This window comes from Python bivittatus, unplaced genomic scaffold (genome assembly GCF_059951505.1).
Source record: "Python bivittatus isolate LINGU-HERP-01145 unplaced genomic scaffold, Pbiv_v1 ctg000020_np1212, whole genome shotgun sequence".
NCBI lineage: Eukaryota > Metazoa > Chordata > Lepidosauria > Squamata > Pythonidae > Python > Python bivittatus.
The window spans coordinates 74,248,684-74,254,831 of NW_028277030.1; the positions used below are offsets into that span (position 1 = coordinate 74,248,684).

The 6,148-nt window shown below is 38.6% G+C and overlaps 1 protein-coding gene across 2 annotated transcripts in view; it reads left to right on the forward strand.

Moving 5' to 3' along the window:
• Positions 1–6,148, forward strand: part of AIG1 (androgen induced 1) — a 110,701-nt gene that overhangs the window by 79,791 nt on the left and 24,762 nt on the right. The gene's annotated exons all lie outside the window — the stretch shown is intronic.

Genomic DNA, 6,148 nt, shown 5'->3' on the forward strand with positions numbered 1-6,148 from the left:
AAAAACTAAAATCATGGCCTCTGGATCCATCAATTCCTGGCAAATAGATGGGGTAGAAATGGAAGCAGTAACAGACTTTATTTATTTGGGCTCCAAGATCACCGCAAATGGAGACTGCAGCCATGAAATTAAAAAATGCTTGCTCCTTGGGAGGAAAGCTATGGCAAACCTAGACAGCATATTAAAAAGCAGAGACATCACCTTGCCAACAAAGATCTGCATAATCAAAGCTATGGTTTTTCCGGTAGCAATGTATGGCTGTGAGGGCTGGACCATAAAGAGGGCTGAGCACTGAAGAATTGATGCCTTTGAACTGTGGTGCTGGAGAAGACTCTTAAGAGTCCCTTGGATTGCTAGGAGGTCAAACCAGTCAATCCTAAAGGAAATCAACCCTGACTGCTCATTGGAAGGATTGATACTGAAGCTCAAGCTCAGATACTTTGGCCACCTAATGCAAAGAGAGTGTCAGAGTCTGCACACTCATTCCGAAAGTTCAGTAAATCCCCTGGAGACCAAACAGTTCCATCAAAGATTTCTTTATTGGGAGAAATGTACAGCAGCTATAGTTTGTTGAGTCTAATTCTGCAAAGCAAAACCTTTCCTTTTTAAGCCCAAACTCCCCCCCCCCCGCTCTTCTCTTTTCCCGCTTGAAATTCTTCGCGCCTTGCTCCAGTTCTCACAGCGCTTGGCCTGGGAGATGCCTGTGTAAAGATAACAGCACCTGGCATTCTTTCCCCCCCTTCCTTCTAACTTCAATGGCAGGTCAAGCAAGCGGCAAGCAAGCAATTAACATTTTACTATTAACCATTTAATATACATTGTGCAACTAAATTAAAAGCAATCGAAGGTTTTAGCTTGCGCAGATCCTGACAGAGAGGGCTCTTTGGAAAAGACCCCGATGCTGGGAAAGATTGAAGGCAAAAGGAGAAGGGGACAGCAGAGGATGAGATCATTAGATAGCACCACCAAAGCAATGAACATGAAATTGAGCAAACTCTGGGAGGCAGTGAAGAACAGGAAGACCTGATGCAAAATGGTTCATGGGGTCACGAAGAGTCAGACACAACGACTGAACAACAATTGTGAATTATATCACTATCAGTCAGAAAGCCACAAGGACATCTGATCATTGTGAATGGATTGTAGATCTGTTCGGTTTCTAATATAATAGTAATGGGAGCTGTTTGAATAATGGAAATTTTGTTGGTAGAGATAAGAAAGGGATTATGAGATAAGAAAGGGATTATGAGTTCTCAATCCATAGTAGCATATACAAGTCAGCAAAGTATTTTATAGCTTGTATTGCATAGATATTGAACACTTAATTTCCCGTTACCTGGGTTTTTGAAGCATAAGTAGAAATTAAATGTGTTTAATATTCTCACTAGAAACAAGTGTTTTTGTAATTATTATTAAAGATATAGTATATAGCCATCAGTAATATCTGAAGATAGCCTTATCCTTTATGAGTATGTCTTACCACCTTTTATCCCATCCAAATACTGGCTGTCATCTGTTGCATTAACAAATCACATTAACTGTGTCCTATGAAAAAAAGTAATTATTTGTTTTGAGTATTCTACCATTACCTTATTAGATGAGTCTGGACTTTTTAATATTATATGAGAAAGGTATATACCTGTCTATTCACTTTCTCCACATAAACATACGTTTATACAGTTCTGCCGTATTCTCACCTTTTTCCCTAACTATAAAACCACAAATACTGTCATTCTTCATAGAGAAAATATTTTGATGTTTTTTCTGCAACTTTTCTACCTCTACAAGTAACATTTTTCACACAGAATTTCAAGTGTGCTCACATCATGGATTTGTAAAAAAAAATAGTAAATTATGATATTGGCAGTATTATTTTCAATTTCCTGTTAGTCCTCAATGTGAAATTTTCATAACTGCCCCACTCCACTTCATGTGTTTTCACTGAACTCACCATTCAACTCACCACTGAACTCACCACTCAACACACCATTCCAGAACTGATCAGCATATATTGGTATGGGGGCAGGATCCATTGTTTGCATACTGAAATAGTTTAGCTTGTAATGCCCATTTCCCAGTGTGAAGTTAAGTTTCTGAAGTTCTTTGCTGCTGGTTTGGTTTGGTTTGGTTTGGTTTGGTTTGGTTTGGTTTGGTTTGGTTTGGTTTGGTTTGGTTTGGTTTGGTTTGGTTTTGAATATCCAGTACTTTACTGCTAATTCCAGTTCATTTAAAATTTATTGGAAAGCACCAGTTCCAAAACAGATTCTTGGGAGATTCTTTTTAATTTTACTTCTGTCACTTATGAAAGCTCTCCATTGATATCTACTATTTCCTTTTTGTTCTTTAATCAGCCATCAATGAACTGGAGGGCTCCTTTCCTCTGATCCCATGTATGCTTAGTTTACTCAGGTGTCTGTGTAAGACTCTTTGTCAAAGACTGTGTAAAAATCCAGATAAATTATATTTTTCAGATCATCCCTATCCAGATAAACACTCTCAGACAGATTTATAACTTGCAGTGACTACATGCAATGCTTCAAAACTTCAGATAGTGACCCCAGAGACTTTAAAAATGGTTGTCAATTATGTATTTTTAATGTGACAGAAGGGGGAGGGATGATTGGAAAGTAATCGTATTAACTATACAGGTAGTCCTCATTTAGTGACCACATTTGGGACCATCAACTTGGTCATTAAGCAAAGCAGTTGCTAAGTGAAACCACAACTGCGCTTACAATTTTACTTTAGCTTTCCTTTGCTTTACAGACATGCAAAGGTCATAAATGTCAGGATTGGTTGCAAACTTTTTCATCGCCATTCTAACTGTGAATGGTTGCTGTACAAGCCAGTTGCTAAATGAGGATTACCTCATTTAATTTTAATTAACTTTAAACATAAACAAGCTCTTTGGAATGAGGGGCCCAGGACACCACAGAAAGGCTAAATGTAATCCTCAGTCTGGCAGACGTTACAAAATTCTGCCATAAGTGAAGACTTATTGCTATAAAGGATTCTCCATTGCTTATGAATGTCTGCATAACTCAGGTTTTGGCGTTCTGGTCCTGGGCAGTAAGATGTATTTCCTTCTAAAATGGAGGAATTGACAATATTATTGGTCTTTAAGAAGGCTTTGAAAATGTTCCTTAAAATAAGGTTTTACAGGTAGTCCTTAGTTAACAACCACTTGTTCAGCAATCATTCAAAGTTGTGACAGTGCTGAACAAATAGTACTTACAACCAGTCCTTGAAGTTCTGCCCATCATAGTCCCCTGTGGTCATGTTATCGTGATTTGTGCATTTGGCAACCAGCTTGCACTTAGGACAGTTGCAGCATCCTGCAGTCACATGACCACCATTTGCAGCCTTCCCTGCTGACTTCCCACAAACAAAGTCAATGGGGGATGCCAGCAGGGAAGGTCGGAGTTACTCTGGTAAGTCACTCCCACCACTTTTTCTTCCAAGGAGCTTGCTTTCCCAAGCAAAGTCAATGAGAAGCTAGTAAGTAAAGTCTCAAGTTGCTGTAGTAAGTCTCCCCCCACTTTATTTGCTGGCATGCACTGCGCCCTCATTCCCCCCTTTACTCACACACACCTTGCGCCCTCTTTCCTCGGCTTCCCTGCACTTGCACACATGCACATACCCCACAACCTTTTTCCATGGCCTCCTGCGATTGCATGCACCCTGCATCCTCATTCGCCAGCCTTTTTGAGCTTGTGCTGCACCAAGCACCCCTTCCCCTGACTCACACATGCCCTGCGCCAGGCCTTCCAAGGCCTCCCCCACCCCCCTGCGGCAACCTTGTGCTCCTTACCTGGGACTCCCTCTGCTTCCCGCTTAATGACCCACACACATCAGGTTTCAACAAAACTGGGACTACTTGGATTGCCATTGCTAAGTGGCGTGGTCATGTGACATCGCACTTTACAACCACATCCCTTAGTGATTGCAATCCTGGTCCCAATTGCAATCATAACTTGAGGACTATCTGTGTTAAAAAAAAAAAAAAAAAAGATGCAGGACAAAACTAAATATGCTGTAATTAACCTAAATTCCTTCCCATGTGTTTAATCATTGTACGCTGCTATCACATTAAATCACAATTACAGATTTTGAAACAGTTCTGAGAGCCAGCCCAAATGCTTTCAGGAACCATATATAGCTTTGGGGTCTCCATTGTACATCCATGACCTAGTGCCTTGCAGCACATCAGCTGCAATTGATAGCTGTTGTTATGGTACTTTTTTAAATGTAAAGTACAGATTTCATCAGAGATTAATATTCAAACTCTTTTCTCAGAATTTTGCAAGACACTGGAAATATATGAGATTGAGGTGAGGGAAATAAATATTATCAAAGGCTGGCAGAAATTACTGCAACTTCAAAGAACAATTTGATTTTGAAATTTGGACAATCATCACTTCAGGGATATTTTGCAGAAGGCCTTTTGAAATGGTGTTGTACAGGAATTGCTGGCTTATGTTCCTTGAGCGCAGCTGCCTCAAAGAAGATGCATCAAGTATTATGCAAAAACAACACACAGCAGAGGAGTGATAAACTCTGCATACCTGATTATTTCAGGTTTAGCTTATTTTCCTTGCAGAATAGAAAAAGTTGCATTAAATAAGGAAGTGTTGCTAAGTACCCGAAGAGCATTTGCCTTCTCCACTGATTTCAGTTGTTAATATCTGAGTCTTTTTTTCCAAGTAATTCTCATGGCACTATTCTTTCTTAAGGTAATATACTACTATAATATAATATACATGGATAAGACCCATGAACAATGCATTAATAATTAAAGAAGTACAAAAGTATAATTCTCATGAAAAATGTATTCTCCTCTCAACAGCAGTTGTGTCTCTTGAAAAATTGTATCAATAGTAATTCTGCAACAAAAATACTTTTGTTTTTTTAAGAATTTGGATAATTGGGTATTGTCTCATAATAAAAATATGCTGACCTCCAGGAAGTGTTTTTTTCTATAGTGTACCAGTGGTTATTATATTTTGGGCAGAACTAGATGTTAAAACAAAATTGAACGATTTTCTCTTTTTCTTCCTCGTTTCCAATGAAATGTACTTCAGAAATATGAAGAATTAGGATTTTTTCTTAAATATTGTTTTGGGAAACATAAAAATCAATCATAGCATGTAATGTAATACAACATGTAATACTCCTTCACTGTGTTGTGAATTTTGCACCCTGCCTCTCTCTTCTAGCATGTTAAGATGAGAAAGGGGAAACGCACAGTCCCTTTATATAACATTTATATAACATGATATGATTTAATATATATTACTAGGAAAGAGGAAAATGCATTTGGAACAATACTGGCACTTCGTTTCTTGCTTATAATCTTTTTTTTCCAATAAGTTTGCTTCTACTGATTAATTCTTCATCCTGTGACTGTTATAGCTGAATATATGTATTTATATTGATTTTTATTTGGTTGTCAACAGTGGGACTAATTCTACTTAAAACTTAATGCTCCTGTGTATAATAATTGAGAGATCACTCTGTGAAACTTAACATTCTGTTTGGGCTCAGTCTTTACAAAAATGTGACTGTGAAGCAGTGTATATAAAATAGAAACATCATTTGTTCTTCAATTTATGTTAATTATTACATGGTTACCACTCTGAATGTACTTGTATTGTCCATTGCCAATACTTCTTATTTCTTCATGTTAGACTAGAGCCATATATGGAGAGAGAAATGCTAAATAAACAGGCAGGTGTCAAAAAAAAGTAAAGGGATACAGACAGTCCCCTACTTACTTGGGTTACGTTCCAAGAGGCTGTTCATAAGTCTGTTTTGTTCGCAAGTCCAACAAGCATAAAAAACATGCTCAGTTTGTACCTTACATAAACGGCAGCATTGATGAATGCGCTTGCAGCAATGGCATAGGTGTTTGTGGTGATGGCGTAGGTCCTTGCGGCAATGGCGTAGGCGCTTGTGGAGATGGTGTAGGCTCATCCCCTGTAGTTGAAACAGCACTTTTTTCCACCTTCCTGAAGAAGTGGTCCAGTGAACTTTGGTTGGTGGTCTTCCTCTTCTCATAAATGATGCTGTAGCACTGGATTACATCATGGACAGCTGCAGACACCTTGGTGAAGTGCTCCATGTTAGGGTCCTGCAATTCAAACAATGA